General features: G+C 34.1%; 1 long non-coding RNA gene across 2 annotated transcripts; it reads right to left on the bottom strand.

The window, feature by feature from the left end:
• Positions 1-16,389: 16,389 nt before the first annotated feature.
• LOC149536759 (uncharacterized) lies at positions 16,390-17,322 on the bottom strand. Of its 2 annotated transcripts, none has more exons than XR_016357779.1 (2): positions 16,981-17,322; positions 16,390-16,833 (listed from the first exon to the last, which is right to left on the bottom strand). It is a non-coding gene; the product is annotated as an uncharacterized LOC149536759 (long non-coding RNA). The 2 variants fall into 2 exon arrangements; XR_016357778.1 differs by having other exon boundaries at positions 16,390-16,826; positions 16,981-17,321.
• Between the last annotated feature and the right edge of the window lie 2,107 nt (positions 17,323-19,429).

The raw sequence follows: 19,429 nt of genomic DNA on the forward strand, positions 1-19,429 counted from the left end.
TAGTTTTATATTTGCATGTTTCAAAATATTTATATTTTTAATGTTTCATAATTAAATTTAATCCTTGATGTGGACAAGAAGGTCACCTTATCAATAAAATTTGTATTTTATTAAAGTTAGTGATTAACTTAAAATAAACGAATCATATATTTAGTTTATATTTTGTTATAAACGAATCATATAATTAATTAAAATTGATATAAACGAATCATATTCTAAATCTAAATAAAATTAATTAAAATTGAAATCTAAATCAAAGTAGAATATTATAACTAATTTTGAATTTCAATTTATATCTACATCTAAATCTAAATGAAAATGTAAATAAAAAATAGAAATCTCACCTGCAAAAATGTAACTCCAAAACTTCAATCTACTTCTATTCAAAAACTCCAATCTAATCCTCCAATAACCTCCACCTCTTCCTTCTTGGAAAAACATAAAATGAAAATGAAATGAGGAGCTCTGGTTTTATAACTTCTGAGAGGCTCCTCATATCCCCCAATAGACGTCTCTTCACATTCCACGAATTTGTTTCAAAATAAGCATGAATGTGCATGTAAATTTATATTTTACAAAAAAAATCATATTGAAATTATTTTGCCCCTATTTTTTCAGGCCCTATTTTTTCGAGTCCTATTTTTTTGGGTCCTATTATTTTAGCCTCCATTTGGCTTCTTATTATTTCGGCCAGCTATTATTTCAGGATTGATTTTTTAATATATTTAGTATATATTTTATCATTATTGAATTATAAAATAAAATAAAATTCTCAAAATAATAGCTAGCCAAATGGATGCCGAAATAATAGGACCTGAAAAAATAAGGCCAAAAAATTAGAACCCAAGAAAATAGGGCTGAAATAACTTAATTAAAATTTTAAATATAAAACATTTTCTTTTTGTTAAATATATTTTTGCATGCACATTCATGTTTTTTTTTTGTGAGGAGTGGGGGAATTTGAAACAAATTCATGGAATGTCAAAAGACATCTATTGGGGGATATGACGGTTCTCTCATAAATTATAAAACAAAGTCTCCTCATTTCATTTTCATTTTGTGTTTTTGCAAGGAGGAAGAGATGGAGATTATTGGAGCAATTAGAGTATTTGAACAGGAGTAGATTAAAGTTCCATATAGTTTAGCCTTGTATGTTTGATTTAGATTTAGGATTCAAAAACTATTTGATTTAGATATTTGACAATACATTTCTTTTGTAGATTTTTAATGTGCACGTTTCAATTTAGTTTTACATTTCCATGTTTTACATTAGTTTTAGATTTGCATATTTCAAAATACTTTTGGTTTTCATGTTTTAGATTTGTATGTTTCATAATAGTTTTATATTTGCATGTTTCAAAATATTTATATTTTTAATGTTTCATAATTAAATTTAATCCTTGATGTGGACAAGAAGGTCACCTTATCAATAAAATTTGTATTTTATTAAAGTTAGTGATTAACTTAAAATAAACGAATCATATATTTAGTTTATATTTTGTTATAAACGAATCATATAATTAATTAAAATTGATATAAACGAATCATATTCTAAATCTAAATAAAATTAATTAAAATTGAAATCTAAATCAAAGTAGAATATTATAACTAATTTTGAATTTCAATTTATATCTACATCTAAATCTAAATGAAAATGTAAATAAAAAATAGAAATCTCACCTGCAAAAATGTAACTCCAAAACTTCAATCTACTTCTATTCAAAAACTCCAATCTAATCCTCCAATAACCTCCACCTCTTCCTTCTTGGAAAAACATAAAATGAAAATGAAATGAGGAGCTCTGGTTTTATAACTTCTGAGAGGCTCCTCATATCCCCCAATAGACGTCTCTTCACATTCCACGAATTTGTTTCAAAATAAGCATGAATGTGCATGTAAATTTATATTTTACAAAAAAAATCATATTGAAATTATTTTGCCCCTATTTTTTCAGGCCCTATTTTTTCGAGTCCTATTTTTTTGGGTCCTATTATTTTAGCCTCCATTTGGCTTCTTATTATTTCGGCCAGCTATTATTTCAGGATTGATTTTTTAATATATTTAGTATATATTTTATCATTATTGAATTATAAAATAAAATAAAATTCTCAAAATAATAGCTAGCCAAATGGATGCCGAAATAATAGGACCTGAAAAAATAAGGCCAAAAAATTAGAACCCAAGAAAATAGGGCTGAAATAACTTAATTAAAATTTTAAATATAAAACATTTTCTTTTTGTTAAATATATTTTTGCATGCACATTCATGTTTTTTTTTTGTGAGGAGTGGGGGAATTTGAAACAAATTCATGGAATGTCAAAAGACATCTATTGGGGGATATGACGGTTCTCTCATAAATTATAAAACAAAGTCTCCTCATTTCATTTTCATTTTGTGTTTTTGCAAGGAGGAAGAGATGGAGATTATTGGAGCAATTAGAGTATTTGAACAGGAGTAGATTAAAGTTCCATATAGTTTAGCCTTGTATGTTTGATTTAGATTTAGGATTCAAAAACTATTTGATTTAGATATTTGACAATACATTTCTTTTGTAGATTTTTAATGTGCACGTTTCAATTTAGTTTTACATTTCCATGTTTTACATTAGTTTTAGATTTGCATATTTCAAAATACTTTTGGTTTTCATGTTTTAGATTTGTATGTTTCATAATAGTTTTATATTTGCATGTTTCAAAATATTTATATTTTTAATGTTTCATAATTAAATTTAATCCTTGATGTGGACAAGAAGGTCACCTTATCAATAAAATTTGTATTTTATTAAAGTTAGTGATTAACTTAAAATAAACGAATCATATATTTAGTTTATATTTTGTTATAAACGAATCATATAATTAATTAAAATTGATATAAACGAATCATATTCTAAATCTAAATAAAATTAATTAAAATTGAAATCTAAATCAAAGTAGAATATTATAACTAATTTTGAATTTCAATTTATATCTACATCTAAATCTAAATGAAAATGTAAATAAAAAATAGAAATCTCACCTGCAAAAATGTAACTCCAAAACTTCAATCTACTTCTATTCAAAAACTCCAATCTAATCCTCCAATAACCTCCACCTCTTCCTTCTTGGAAAAACATAAAATGAAAATGAAATGAGGAGCTCTGGTTTTATAACTTCTGAGAGGCTCCTCATATCCCCCAATAGACGTCTCTTCACATTCCACGAATTTGTTTCAAAATAAGCATGAATGTGCATGTAAATTTATATTTTACAAAAAAAATCATATTGAAATTATTTTGCCCCTATTTTTTCAGGCCCTATTTTTTCGAGTCCTATTTTTTTGGGTCCTATTATTTTAGCCTCCATTTGGCTTCTTATTATTTCGGCCAGCTATTATTTCAGGATTGATTTTTTAATATTTAATTTGGAAGTTTGTAACTGCTCCCAATTCTTTTTTATTGACCGAGAATCTTTTTTGGCATATTCTCGTGCTGGATATTTGTGCTGTGATTGTATAGAACAGCTCTCGGCGTAATGAAAATGAAATAAGGAGCCCTGGTTTTATAACTTCGAGAGGCTCCTCATATCCCCCAATAGATGTCTCTTCACATTCCACGAATTTGCTTCAAATTCCCTCACTCCCTGCAAAAAAAAAGCATGAATGTGCATGCAAAATTATATTTAACAAAAAAAATCATATTGAAATTATTTCGCCCCTATTTTTTCGGGTCCTATTTTTTCGGGCCCTATTATTTCGGCTTCCATTTGGCTTCCTATTATTTCGGCTAGCTATTATTTCGGGAATGCTTTTTTAATATTTAATTTGGAAGTTTGTAACTGCTCTCAATTCTTTTTTATTGACGAAGAATCTTTTTTGGCATATTCTCGTGCTGGGTATTTGTGCTGTGATTGTATAGAATGCCTCTCGGCATAAAAATTGCATTAGCATTATTAAAAATTCAACAATATATAATGTTCTCACATCATCATGATTTATTTAAAGTAGATAAATCATATATTTAGTATATATATTTTATCATTATTGAATTATAAAATAAAATAAAATTCTCAAAATAATAGCTAGCCAAAATAATATTAAGCCAAATGGATGCCGAAATAATAGGACCTGAAAAAATAAGGCCAAAAAAATAAAACCCAAGAAAATAGGGCTGAAATAACTTAATTAAAATTTTAAATATAAAACATTTTCTTTTTGTTAAATATATTTTTGCATGTACATTCATGTTTTTTTTTTGTGAGGAGTGGGGGAATTTGAAACAAATTCATGGAATGTCAAAAGACATCTATTGGGGGATATGAGGGTTCTCTCATAAATTATAAAACAAAGTCTCCTCATTTCATTTTCATTTTGTGTTTTTGTAGGGAGGAAAAGATGGAGATTATTGGAGCAATTAGAGTATTTGAACAGGAGTAGATTAAAGTTCCATATAGTTTAGCTTTGTATGTTTGATTTAGATTTAGGATTCAAAAACTATTTGATTTAGATATTTGACAATACATTTTTTTTTGTAGATTTTTAATGTGCATGTTTCAATTTAGTTTTACATTTCCATGTTTTACATTAGTTTTAGATTTGCATATTTCAAAATACTTTTGGTTTCCATGTTTTAGATTTGTATGTTTCATAATAATTTTATATTTGCATGTTTCAAAATATTTATATTTTTAATGTTTCATAATTAAATTTAATCCTTGATGTGGACAAGAAGGTCACCTTATCAATAAAATTTGTATTTTATTAAAGTTAGTGATTAACTTAAAATAAACGAATCATATATTTAGTTTATATTTTGTTATAAACGAATCATATAATTAATTAAAATTGATATAAACGAATCATATTCTAAATCTAAATAAAATTAATTAAAATTGAAATCTAAATCAAAGTAGAATATTATAACTAATTTTAAATTTCAATTTATATCTACATCTAAATCTAAATGAAAATGTAAATAAAAAATAGAAATCTCACCTGCAAAAATGTAACTCCAAAACTTCAATCTACTTCTATTCAAAAACTCCAATCTAATCCTCCAATAACCTCCACCTCTTCCTTCTTGGAATAATATAAAATGAAAATGAAATGAGGAGCCCTGGTTTTATAACTTCTGAGAGGCTCCTCATATCCCCCAATAGACGTCTCTTCACATTCCACGAATTTGTTTCAAAATAAGCATGAATGTGCATGTAAAATTATATTTAACAAAAAAAATCATATTGAAATTATTTCGCCCCTATTTTTTTGGGCCCTATTTTTTCGAGTCCTATTTTTTCGGGTCCTATTATTTCAGCCTCCATTTGGCTTATTATTATTTCGGCTAGCTATTATTTCGGGAATGCTTTTTTAATATTTAATTTGGAAGTTTGTAACTGCTCCCAATTCTTTTTTATTGACGAAAATTCTTTTTTGGCATATTCTCATGCTAGGTATTTGTGTTGTGATTGTATAGAACGCCTCTCGGCGTAATGAAAATGAAATAAAGAGCCCTGGTTTTATAACTTCGAGAGGCTCCTCATATCCCCCAATAGATGTCTCTTCACATTCCACGAATTTGCTTCAAATTCCCTCACTCCCTGCAAAAAATAAGCATGAATGTGCATGCAAAATTATATTTAACCAAAAAAATCATATTGAAATTGTTTCGCCCCTATTTTTTCGAGCCCTATTTTTTGAGGCCCTATTATTTCAGCCTCCATTTGGCTTCCTATTATTTCGGCTAGCTATTATTTCGGGAATGCTTTTTTAATATTTAATTTGGAAGTTTGTAACTGCTCCCAATTCTTTTTTATTGACGGAGAATCTTTTTTGGCATATTCTCGTACTGGATATTTGTGTTGTGATTGTATAGAACGCCTCTCGGCGTAAAAATTGCATTAGCATTATTAAAAATTCAACAATATATAATATTCTCACATCATCATGGAGAAATAATTTTCATAAAATTGACTCTTATATATTCTTTCACACTTTTAACATCATCTGAATTGTTGTGTTGGGACTTATAACTTCCCTTTCATGAATTAATTTTTCCACTATTCGAGTCATTTGTATAACATATATCCCAAATTGACTATAGTTGTACTCCAAATACTCCAACACTACACCTAAATCCCATACTTCCCTTAACCGTGTCCCTTATTTTAGTGTAACATTTAACCACTTATTAACCCTAACACTAACCCTAACCCTAACCCTAATGCTAACCCTAACCATAACCCTAACACTAACCCTAACCCTAACTCTAACACTAATTACAATCCTAACCTTAATTCTAACCCTAACTCTAACTCTAACTCTAACTCCAACCCTTATTCTAACTCTAATTCTAACTCTATCTCTAACCCTAACCCTAACTCTTATTCTAACCCTAACACTAACCCTAACTATATTTGTAACCCTAATTCTAACCCTCCCCCTAATTCTTACCCTTACCCTAACCCTAACTCTATCTCTAATCCTAACTATATTTCTAACCGTAATTCTAACTCTAACCCTAATCCCAACTCTAGCTCTAATTTTAAACCTAACCCTAACCCTAACTCTAACTTTAACCATGACTGTAACTCTAACCTTGACCCTAACTCTAGCTCTAATTGTAAACCTAACCCTAACAAGAACCCTAACAAGAACCCTAACTCTAATTCAAACCCTATCCCTTACCCTAATTTTCATCCTAATGCTAACCCTAACCTTAACCCTAACCTTAACACTAACCCTAACCTTAATTCTAACCTTAACCCTAACCTTAACTCTAACTCTAACCCTAACCCTCACCTTAACCATAAACATTAAGTTGTCCCTAACTCTAACCCTAAATCTAACTCTACCATAATTGGACTCTAACCATAACCCTAACCCTAACCCTGGTCCTACTAAAAACCTAACCATAACAATAACCATAAGTCTAACCCTAACCTTAACCATGAGCATAACTCTAACCCTAAACTTAACCATAAACATAACTCTATCCCTAACTCTAATCCTAAATCTAACTCTATCATAATTAGACTCTAACCCTAACCCTAATCCTAACTTCAATCCTAACTAAAACCTTAACCCTAATCCTAAATCTAACCTTAACCCTGACTCAAACACTAACCCTAACCATAACCATAACTCTAACCCTAACCTTAACCATGAGCATAAATCTAACCCTTAACTCTAACCCTAAATCCAACTCTACCATAATCGAACCCTAACCCTAACCCTAACCCTTACTTTAATCCTAACTCAAACCCTAACCTTGACTCTAACCTTAACCCTAACTCAAACCCTAACCCTAGCCTTACTATAACACTAACCCTAACCATAACCATAACTCTAACCCTAACCTTAACTATGACCATAACTCTAACCCTAACCTTAATCATAAACATAACTCTAATCCGAACCTTAACCATAACCATAACTCTAACTCTAACCTTAACCATAAACATAACTCTAACAATAACCATAACCATAACTCTAACAATAACCATAGCCATAACTCTAACCCTAACCTTAACCATAACTCAAACCCTAACCCTAACTCCAGCCCTAAACCTAATGCTAACCCTAACCCTTATTCTATCCCTAAGGTTAACATTAACTGTAATGGTAACTTTATCCCTAACCATATATCTATGTTTGACTATAACATTTTACATTACAATATGCCAAAAAGAAAATTACTTTTTTTAAAACCATAATCCTTCCCCTAACTCTAACCCTAAATATAACCCTAACTGTAAATCTAACTCTACTATAATTAGACTCTAATCCTAATCCTAATCCTTAGTTTAACCTTCACTAAAACCATAACCTAACCTTAACTCTAACCTTAACCCTGACTCAAAACTCTAACTCTAACCTTAACCCTTACTTTAATCTAGACGAAAACCATAGCCCTAACCCTAACCCTAACCTTAACCCTGACTCAAACCCTTACCCTAACCTTAACCCTCATGTAACTCTATATACAACCCTAACTCTAAATATAAACCCAATCTTAACCATCACCCTAAAACTAACCCTTTCTCTAACTCTAACCGTAAATCTAATTTTAACCCTAACCCTAATCCTTATTTTAACCCTAATTATAACCCTAATTTCAACTGTAACTCTAGCCCTTATTTGAGCTCCAATTCTAACTCTACCTCTAACTAAAACCCTAACTCTAATTCTAATCCTAACCCTAACTATATTTGTAACCTAAACCCTTATTCTTACCCTCGCCCTTACCTTATCCCTATCCCTAACTCTAATTCTAACCCTAACTATATTTGTAACCCAAATTCTAACCCTAATCCTAACATTAACTATAACTCTAATTCTAAACCTAACCCTAACTATAACCCTATCCCTAACCCTAATGCTAATCCTGACTCTAATTGTGTCATGTCCCCAATTTTTGGTGACAGTTCGATTTAATTAATTTAATTAATACTGGTTGTCCAAGGACGACTAATTAATTATTTTAATTAAATAAATAAATAACTTTATATTTAATAAAGTGACTTGGATTATAAAAATATTTAATAAAGTCACTTAAGAGATAAGATCAAAAGGGTTCTAGAAGTCTCTGGAGAGGATGGAGGGAAAAGAATAAATAGGCACCCCAGGGCTCCATTCGAATTAGGGCAGTTGATTATCTCTCTTTGTTTTTAGATTGTGATTCAATCACGGGTGCATTGTGGAACCTAGGGTTTTCGCAATTGTCACATTTGGCCATTGAGAACGATAACTCTCAATTGGTACGCAATTTTGAGGGTGTGAAATATCATCCGAATTATTGCAGATTGGAGGTGACATTCAGTCATTTCATCAGGGGCAGAATCGGGTGGTCTAAGGCCGAATTTTGGGGAATCATTCTGAGAATTGAGATTTGAAGATTAAGCGATTTACAAAATTGGAGTATTATTTTATGGATCAGTTGGCAAAAAGGAGCAAGGCGACTTCTTCATAGAAAGTTGCAGTGTGAGCAGATCGGGAGTAGAAGAACGAGTTCCAAGCCAGCTTTCCAGCCAGCATTTCCGTACGCTGTTAAGGCCAAAGTCTGGGCCAAAGGCAATGGCAAAGATCATGTTATAGGATACACAGCGATAAATGGTAGCATCCGAATATCTATGGGGTTGGTTCATTGAGTCACAACAGGACCACAGAGCAATTCATACAGGGCCGAAGATAGACAAGCGTCCGCATTGAACCCTTGCAACAAAATATCACCTGCAGCCGGCATCAGGCACAAATGATAGAAGGCGGAATAGAGAGAGGGAGCGGATAGAATAAATTCAAATCCGTCCACCTGCAACATTAGGGATTGAGAAGGAAACGGGCAGAAGAAACATCTTTCAATACAAGCGACTTCCTTCAGAATCCGTAAACAGCACTGGCAATTGCGTGGAGTTTGGAGAGATCACTAAATAATCGCAGAGTACAAGAACACGGGTTTGAAACAGGTTGCAATTAATATTGAAGCGATTCCCTCTGAACAAACAAGAACGAATCTGATCTCCATTCGATCCAGTCTGGACCAGTTCCAATCCCGTATTGAGGCTACGAATTATGAACCTTGGAGGTCGGCGGTTTTCAGAATAGAACCATTATTCTGTTCCCAAAGAAAACAGTCAATTGCGACCCAAAGGAAGTTTCAAAGGAATGAGTGCCGGTTCCAAAAGGTTAAGGAAGCTGGAAGCTGAAGAGAAACGGCGGCAAGACCAGGCATTTGAGGTAGCATTCTTCTCGGAGTTCTGGCCAGATAATGTATGAATATTTCTTAAAATATTTTATGAAAGTGTGTGGAGATTAAGCTTCGGTGGGCAGAGGTAGTTGTGCTTTCTAATTCATTGTCTTGTTAAGAAGTCCCATGATTATATCTACCTGGTCAATACAATTCAGTACATGTTTTAAATCACTGCTATCCATTAATTAGATTGTCTGGTAAGGGATTAAGTATGAGGGTTTCACCATTCGATAGACTTAAAAGGGGGTACGAACCATAGAGCTACGGCATCAATTAGGCAGATTTGGGTATAAAATCTACAACTTTGGTTGCCAACTGTTTGACGAAATGTCAAACCTTTGAAGTTTTAGTATTTTTGGTGCTGGAGTAAGCAATAATCCTATCGGGAATATTTCAGTGGTATCAGAGCGGTTTTCTTGCCATCCTGTGGGGTGAGAACCGACTTACATGAGTGATCAGCACTCTACTTCAACCAAGATGGACAGGTACAGCACAAAGTCTCCAAGGACACAATCTCGGACAAGTAATAGACGCAGTATTCAGAGTCAGAATTGTGGAAAGGAGGACTATTCAGACATTCAGGATGAGCTCAAAAAAATCAAACATAACATGTCTGAACTGTTGGTTAAACACCACCGTATGCTTGACAGGCTGTCCGTCCCAGCTAAGGTGAATAAATCAACTGGATTTCATTTTGGCACATCTTCTCACAAAGCGTTGACTGATACAATGAGAGATGTTACTAGGAACCTTAATGAGGAGTTCGAGAAACAAGTGTACAACCGGTCAGAGGTTTCAGTTCGATCACAGGGAGAAGCGGTGAAGGACATTACGCTGATGGATAGTAACTGTCAACTTGACACTCAAGTTAAGACAGTTGAATACGAGCTTTCCAAGGGTGATGTCTCATGTACTCTTCCAACAAGCAATGATTTTAGTAAAGTGAGTTCAGATGATGATGAAGATGTCATTGTGCATGATGATGAGATACTTGGTGAAAATGAGCAGACATCGAGCATTTATGATTTTGCTGACAAAGAGTACCAGGCTCAGTTAGATGCTTCGTCACATGAGGATGAGAATGGCAATACTTCACAAGATTTGTCCAGCCAGCTGAGGGTAAGCAAAGATAGTATTGTGGCTTCTTTATCTCATCATGACAAGATGCGGGAGATGTTAGAAGAGCACATCCAGATGATTCAGTTACAAGGAAGACATAAGGGAGTTCAGGCAAATTCTTCTTGCTTTGACTTACATGCAATTGGTGAAGGAATGGGAACAACGAAGTTGAGTTATTTACATCTTCTATCAGATCGTGACCATCTTCTAAGCCTTGCCAAAGACTATTCAGATGCCTTGAGGAGGAAGGAGGAGGAGGTTGTCAAGCTTTCTCGCGAGCTTGAGGACACTCGAGAAACTTTGGCTTTACAGGACTGGGAAAGACATGGGAATGAGCATGGCATGGAGCTAAGCTTAATTTCATCTGGCACGTCTGACACTCAGTTTTCTGCAGTAGGCTGTTCATATGTGGTTGCTAATAATGAGAAGACGATATCAGACAGGTATGTGAAGTTAGCTGGTATCAGTCACATTACTCAAGTAAGTAGTTTGCTTGAGTTACCAGTTGTTTCTTGCATATGGATTCAGGAATGTTTCAGCAGCATTTGGGATTCAGTTAACTGGAGATCTTTAACACTTAATAGTAGCAATGTTTGTTTGAGTGCTATCATGGATTTGATTAGCAGAATACACGGTGTTGTCTTTCCTTGTGCCAGCAGAACATCCGATGTTGGTATTAGTTTTTATGCACCGTTGTTGGGTTTGGTTCATATTTCCAGTCGACCATCCTTGCTGAAAGGTGTTGAAGGTTTTTCATATTTGGAAGCATGTACAGATGAGTCCCAGGATCGTTTTGACCTTGATGACATCCGGGAGAATGAAGTGAACAGTTTTGAAGATTCAGCTTCCTTGACAGTTTCTTTAGGTACAGAAGAGCTTGATAGCAGGACTACAGATTTTGACACTCTGGATGTTGATATGAGTTTTAAAGTTGATTCAAAAAATATGGATGATAATAATCCAGAGACCAGTATCTTTGAAGACACTCCTCTAAACAATGTGTCAGAGGGAATTTATAAAAGACGGTCTAGCCAGAGCCATCATGTGATTAGCCAATTGAAAGTTAGTGAGCGAGACATTGCTATCCCTTGTGAGCATTTTGATACTGCTCGTCAGTTGTTGGTTGTTACTAGTTGGGGAACTTCTATGACAGATGAGTCCAGCGGTGGTTACTTTTCTTTGGTAGAGATTCATGCCTTGCGTGAAGCTGTTCGGATTTTGAAGCAGGATTATTTACGATTGGTAGCCGACTGTGATCACTTGGTTGAGTGGGGGAGTACAGCATATGAGGCACTCTTGGATCGTGAAGAGGAGGTGAGTGAACTTTCCCAAGGGCTCATAGCGACTACTGAGGCATTAGAGGACACACAGCGAGATCTACAGAAGTCGCAGTTTCAGTTGAAGGAGGTGACCGTGGAGTTGGAGCATTTGCGGTCAAAACCAGCCCCAGACCCAGTTCATTTGACTACTGAGGTAGATGACGGTAAGTACACTCCTACAGTTGCTTTTGAGGAGCTTATTGTTGAGACTGACACACATGTTCAGGGTTTGGAGGAAGTTGGTCTTAATGAGTTTGGGATACCGGTAGAGTCAAGTTTTCAGATTGATTCTTCTCAGATAGTTGATAGTGTGGTACAGTTGAATATGCCACCCTTACAGGAGGACCAGTTGTGGTGTAAAGGGGAGTATGTTAATGTTTCCTCATATAATTTTTACTGCACTGAACCGTTCATGGAGTATTTGCTGGATAGTGCATGTGTTCATTTGGACTCGCATGAAGTGACAGAAGGTGTTCTCATCCATGATACTAGTGTTATTTGCAGATTGGTTGAGAAGATTATAGGGGTCCTTTCTACTATGCTACCTCACAGGGATCTCGAGGAAGTGTTTGTTGAGCAAAATGCATGGGATCCTATCCGACCTACAGTCACTCGGAGTCAGAAATTGGAGCCATCTGTTGATTCCCAGTTCAGTGATGATGAGCCAGCAGCAGAGTTTGGAGGTTCTTATCAGCGTTATGCGGTAGGGTACGCTCATCATTTTCTTTTTGACATAGAGATAGAAGATTTTATTTCACGCAGATGTAGATTGGCTCCAGTTTCTTACCATCCATTAGGGGATAGATTGGCCCTTACTTTCGAAAAAAGAAGTGGTAGTAGCAAGTTATTCAGCCTGCAGCATCAACACACTCGGAGCAGTTTTTCAGAGATTGAATTTGATGGCAGTAATTCAGGTACCTATAGCTGTTGTCATATCTACAGTGCAGTTGGGTGCAAGTGTCATTCTGACAGGGGCTTGAGTTTTGATAAAGTTGATGTTTCAGTTGGCTTGAGTTCCGCAGAATGGTTTCTTCTACTGACATCTACAGTTGGTTTTCAGATGATTTCATCAGAAGTGTCAGTTGTTTGGATGTTGAGTACAGTTTCTCAGTTACTGGTATTGATGATTTCTCCACGGGAGTATGATGCGGATTAGGATGATACACAGATTTACATTTGGGATCCAGGCAGACTGATTGGGTCATGGTTCATCCATTGCTTGGGGACAAGCAATTTCAAGAAGGGCGGACTGTCATGTCCCCAATTTTTGGTGACAGTTCGATTTAATTAATTTAATTAATACTGGTTGTCCAAGGACGACTAATTAATTATTTTAATTAAATAAATAAATAACTTTATATTTAATAAAGTGACTTGGATTATAAAAATATTTAATAAAGTCACTTAAGAGATAAGATCAAAAAGGTTCTAGAAGTCTCTGGAGAGGATGGAGGGAAAAGAATAAATAGGCACCTCGGGGCTCCATTCGAATTAGGGCAGTTGATTATCTCTCTTTGTTTTCAGATTGTGATTCAATCACGGGTGCATTGTGGAACCTAGGGTTTTCGCAATTGTCACAGTTGGCCATTGAGAACGATAACTCTCAATTGGTACGCAATTTTGAGGGTGTGAAATATCATCCGAATTATTGCAGATTGGAGGTGACATTCAGTCATTTCATCAGGGGCAGAATCGGGTGGTCTAAGGCCGAATTTTGGAGAATCATTCTGAGAATTGAGATTTGAAGATTAAGCGATTTACAAAATTGGAGTATTATTTTACGGATCAGTTGGCAAAAAGGAGCAAGGCGACTTCTTCATAGAAAGTTGCAGTGTGAGCAGATCGAGAGTAGAAGAACAAGTTCCAAGCCAGCTTTCTAGCCAGCATTTCCGTACGCTGTTAAGGCCGAAGTCTGGGCCAAAGGCAATGGCAAAGATCATGTTATAGGATACACAGCGATAAATGGTAGCATCCGAATATCTATGGGGTTGGTTCATTGAGTCACAACAGGACCACGGAGCAATTCATACAGGGCCGAAGATAGACAGGCGTTCGCATTGAACCCTTGCAACAAAATATCACCTGCAGCCGGCATCAGGCACAAATGATAGAAGGCGGAATAGAGAGAGGGAGCGGATAGAATAAATTCAAATCCGTCCACCTGCAACATTCGGGATTGAGAAGGAAACGGGCAGAAGAAACATCTTTCAATACAAGCGACTTCCTTCAGCATCCGTAAACAGCACTGGCAATTGCGTGGAGTTTGGAGAGATCACTAAATAATCGCAGAGTACAAGGACACGGGTTTGAAACAGGTTGCAATTAATATTGAAGCGATTCCCTCTGAACAAACAAGAACGAATCTGATCTCCATTCGATCTAGTCTGGACCAGTTCCAATCCCGTATTGAGGCTACGAATTATGAACCTTGGAGGTCGGCGGTTTTCAGAATAGAACCATTATTCTGTTCCCAAAGAAAACAGTCAATTGCGACCCAAAGGAAGTTTCAAAGGAATGAGTGCCGGTTCCAAAAGGTTAAGGAAGCTGGAAGCTGAAGAGAAACGGCGGCAAGACCAAGCATTTGAGGTAGCATTCTTCTGGGAGTTCTGGCCAGATAATGTATGAATATTTCTTAAAACATTTTATGAAAGTGTGTGGAGATTAAGCTTCGGTGGGCAGAGGTAGTTGTGCTTTCTAATTCATTGTCTTGTTAAGAAGTGCCATGATTATATCTACCTGGTCAATACAATTCAGTACATGTTTTAAATCACTGCTATCCATTAATTAGATTGTCTGGTAAGGGATTAAGTATAAGGGTTTCACCATTCGATAGACTTAAAAGGGGGTACGAACCATAGAGCTACGGCATCAATTAGGCAGATTTGGGTATAAAATCTACAACTTTGGTTGCCAACTGTTTGACGAAATGTCAAACCTTTGAAGTTTTAGTATTTTTGGTGCTGGAGTAAGCAATAATCCTATCGGGAATATTTCAAATTGTAACTCTATTCCTGACCATAACTCTAACTCTATCCATAACTCAAACCCTAACAATAACCCCAACCCTAACACTAACCCTAACCCTAACTATAACTCTACTCTTCAATATAACATTTTACATAACAATATGCTTAAAATAAAAATGAATTAAAGTGATGCAAATAAATACCATATATAGAATTAAAAAATAAAATATTCAAGAATAATTTTATAGTAAGTTTACACTATTACATTTTTATAGTAAGTTTATACAATTGTATTTAAAAAGAAAGAAATAATTCAACACTAACCTTTAAAAAATAGAAAAAAAAAAATTTAAAAATAAATTGCCACTAGCTCATTTTCCGCCTATATATATAGAGGTATATATAAGCTAGTTGATAAATCATCAAAATCAAATGTCAGAGTCCACCCATTATGATATTTTAATGAACCTGACATGTCCAGATCACCACCCATTCGTAATTTCGACAGTGACGGTCCGAAGAATCCACAGTATAAAACAACAAAAATGTGCACTGGAATTTAATCTCATCCTACGGTGCGACACGTGTATTTTAATAACAGCAAATTTATGTAATCTTGACACGCGTGGAAAGAAACCGGCGAAAAATAATACATGAAAGTTTTCCTGTCAAATAACATGATAACCGTACGCCCAAATTTTCCCAGCTGTCAATTTCAAAGTAAATTTTCTGCGAAATTTTAGAAAAAGGATTTAAAAATTAGGCACAAAAAGTGAAAGGATATTATGAACAAAATCTAATTAGAATAATATTTATGGCCGAAGACTGGGTTATGTAGATCCCGTGTTTTTAGTTATTTACCAGACTCTGTAAAATCTCCATGATCGCTTTCTTAATGTGATTTACGGAAATTTATGTTGAAATGAGAAAACACCTTCTGTGTACGACACTGTGGAAGCGTTCATTCCGTTCTGCGATCTTATTATGAAAGAAATTTTTGGATACTATTTTAAAGCACAAATTTTCCCACCTTCTGGATAAAACCGAATTAGGAAAATACGGCGTGGGACAGAGTTTCATAGACTCTGTTTTATTTGATTGAAAGTTGGACTCCACGGGATCACCATGAGCGCTTTCTTAAGTTGTAATTTGACTCGGCTCTGCACGTCTTCTCAAAAAAGAAAAATTAGATAGACTCTTGAAGTACATATTTTCTTTCGGAAAGACTTCTTTTGGGAAAGAAAACCTAATCAGATCGTCTGGATATGGTGTAAAACAGAATTACATAGACCCTGTGTTGTATTTACTTACAATTTTGACTTAGCAAAATCACATTGGGCGCTTTCATACATTGTCAATTACGGAAATTTCTGTTGAAATACAGTCAAGCAGAGGTAAATCTTCCGTAATGGCCGTATTCAAAAAATTTCTCGGCTCTGCAATCTTCTCGGAAGAATTCTTAGACAGAATCTTTAAGCACAATTTTCTGAAAAGGAAAAAGAAAGAGAATCTTCTGTATTAAACCTAATTGCGATAATATATACGGCGTTAGATAGGGTTACATAGATTCTGTGATTTGATTATTTACAATTTTGACTGTACAAAATCACCATGAGCGCTCTCTTACATTGCAACTTACTAAAATTTGTGTTGAAGTACAGTAAGGAACAAAAAAATCCTTCCGTAATAGAGGCTTCTCGGCACTGCAATCTTAGAAATAAAATTTACTTCAGAAAACTCTTTTGCAAAAGGAAAAATAGAAATTTTTTTGGCGTCAGAGATAACTGCAGAGGCTCTCAGTTTTATTTATTTACAATTTTGACTGTACAAAATTACTGTGAGCGCTTTCTTACTTACATTGCGAATTTACCGAGATTTGTGCTAAAGTACAGTCAAGCAGAGAGAAATCCTTCCGCAATGGCCGAATGGAAGAGACTCCTCGGCTCTGCGATCTTCTCGGCAAATTTCGTAGAGATATGGAACGCTTGCAGCACGAAATCTTGACAGAAAACTAATTTCTCCCCCAAATTGTACGAGGGTTTGTGCAAATAAACTGTGGTGCTCGCAGCCGTTCGATTCTTGTGATAATCTTCAGTGAGGAGGAGCGCAATGTCTGCCATGGATGCTTCCGTCAAATGCCGTCAAAATAATTGAGACTTCGCCGTCTGCTGTGAGTTAGAGGATGATGTGTATGGTCGTAAAGCTTTATAGGTGCGGAAATTGGGAACGAAAACCATGGGCGGCCTTCTTTAATACGTGGCCGTTACCATTCGCTATCTTACCGCGGCGTTTATTTCTATATTGGGTTTGTCAAGTTAAAGGGTGCCACGTGGTTGATGACTTTTAAATTTAAACAAACGAAAATGGAATGTTTCCTTGCATATAAGGCCGTGGACTCATGCACAAGATATGCCGAATCATGGTGAATAACGGACTATTAAAGATTGTTTCATGTCTATATAGAAAAATAGTGATATATTCCATCCTATTTTTAAGAATTTTTATTATGAGTTTTTAAAATTGTAATGGACTATGCTATTTTTCTTAAGTTTAAATTGATTCTAATTAAGTTGTAAATATAGTAATATTTAGTTTGATTATTAAACTAAATGATTTTGATAAATATTTTGGGATTTAAAGTTGTAATGGACAATGTTACTTTTCGTAAGTTTAAATTAATTGCAATTAGGCTGGAGATATAGTAATTTTAATTTGATTATTAAACTAAATGATTTTGATAAAAATTTTGGGATTTAAAGTTGTAATGGACAATCTTACTTTTCTTAAGTTTAAATTAATTGCAATTAGGTTGGAGATATAGTAATTTTGAAGTATTTGAAGAGACTCTAAAGGAAAGAATATTTAGTTTGATTGAATTAAATTAAATAATTTTGATGAAGACTTTAGAATTTTAATTTTCTAATTACAAATTAAATCTATATATTGAAATCAGTTTTTGGTCAGTCTAAAGAGGATTGGCCTTATAATCATGTGAATTTAGAAAATTAACAAGTCTGAGTTGTGTAAATACTCTTTGGATGAATATACAAATTCTAATTATTTTCAGTTCATTTAATCCCATTTGAAATATTCTTCTAATGAGTACAACTTAAGATGAAAGATAATTTTTAAATGTGAAAAGATTGTAAACTAATACGAGACATGATAATAAGCCATGTAAACATTGTGTTTAGCCCGATCTAATAGTTAGTGTAAATGAGTGCGAAATTTGGAATTTAATTTGAGTATCTGAAATTTCGGAACTAGTTGTTTAGGTGCAAGATCAATCTAAGACAAAGAGGTGCTATATTAAAGATGAAGGTGGAATATTGAAATAAATGCATTGATCTATACAACATATAAATTGATCAAGGGGAATTTATCGAAATGTGTGTATATAGATAGGATAAACTAAAATGTATGGGAGTACATGTAAATGGGCATGAGAAAGTATTAGAGAATGATCTTAAACTTCGCATACAATCTTATCATTTTTTTAATATGTAAATTTTGTATCCATACATTCCATCCAAAATTTTTACATTAATATTGTGCCCTTACTTTGAGGTGCATGTGAATCCTATAATGATTGTTTAAGATTATATTTAATGAACTGAAGTTTTTTTAAAAATAAAATTATGCATTGTGTTACCAAAGGAAGGTGTGCCCTATAACTACCAAACAACCATATTGTCCATAATTGAGTGATAACAAAGCCAATTTAAGTGAAACTTGAATAGTGTTTTTTTGGGACTTACAAAAGAGAGGATAGTTTTTAAAGGACCAATGATCAATACCATGCCACTTCAAAATTTGAAATGAAGTTATTAAATTATCCTCAATCCATTTAATTGAGACCAAAAACCTATCTAGACATTCGAAAATAGAAATAGCATCTTCTATTGTTCCAAGTAAGATTGTCTCTACTTGGTTTAATACCTACAAGATTAAGACAAGAAATGTCTTCATAAAAAGACATTGAAGAAGTCTACTCAATGCTTTAGGATTCTAAAAAGGAGAAAGAATATATTTGAAGTCCCCGGGAAAATTCGAAGAGAGAGGGGAAAATATTAAACAAACAAATTGAATATGGAAGCACGAAGAAATCTTGCTTAAGAAAATTCATTGGTGTATACCTTTTGAACAAAAAAGTTTAATTTCTAATATCAAAACATATACTTACCAAAACGAATGGTTACACAATAATTAAGATGAATGATTACATACTAACTAAGATGAAGGGATAAATTAGTCAAGGTCCCACAAACAAGCTGGGCCACTTATGAAACTTTGAGCACCAACACAT

This window comes from Cupressus sempervirens, chromosome 10, assembly GCF_028749045.1.
Source record: "Cupressus sempervirens isolate cs-2001-9-10 chromosome 10, ASM2874904v1, whole genome shotgun sequence".
Taxonomy (NCBI): domain Eukaryota; kingdom Viridiplantae; phylum Streptophyta; class Pinopsida; order Cupressales; family Cupressaceae; genus Cupressus; species Cupressus sempervirens.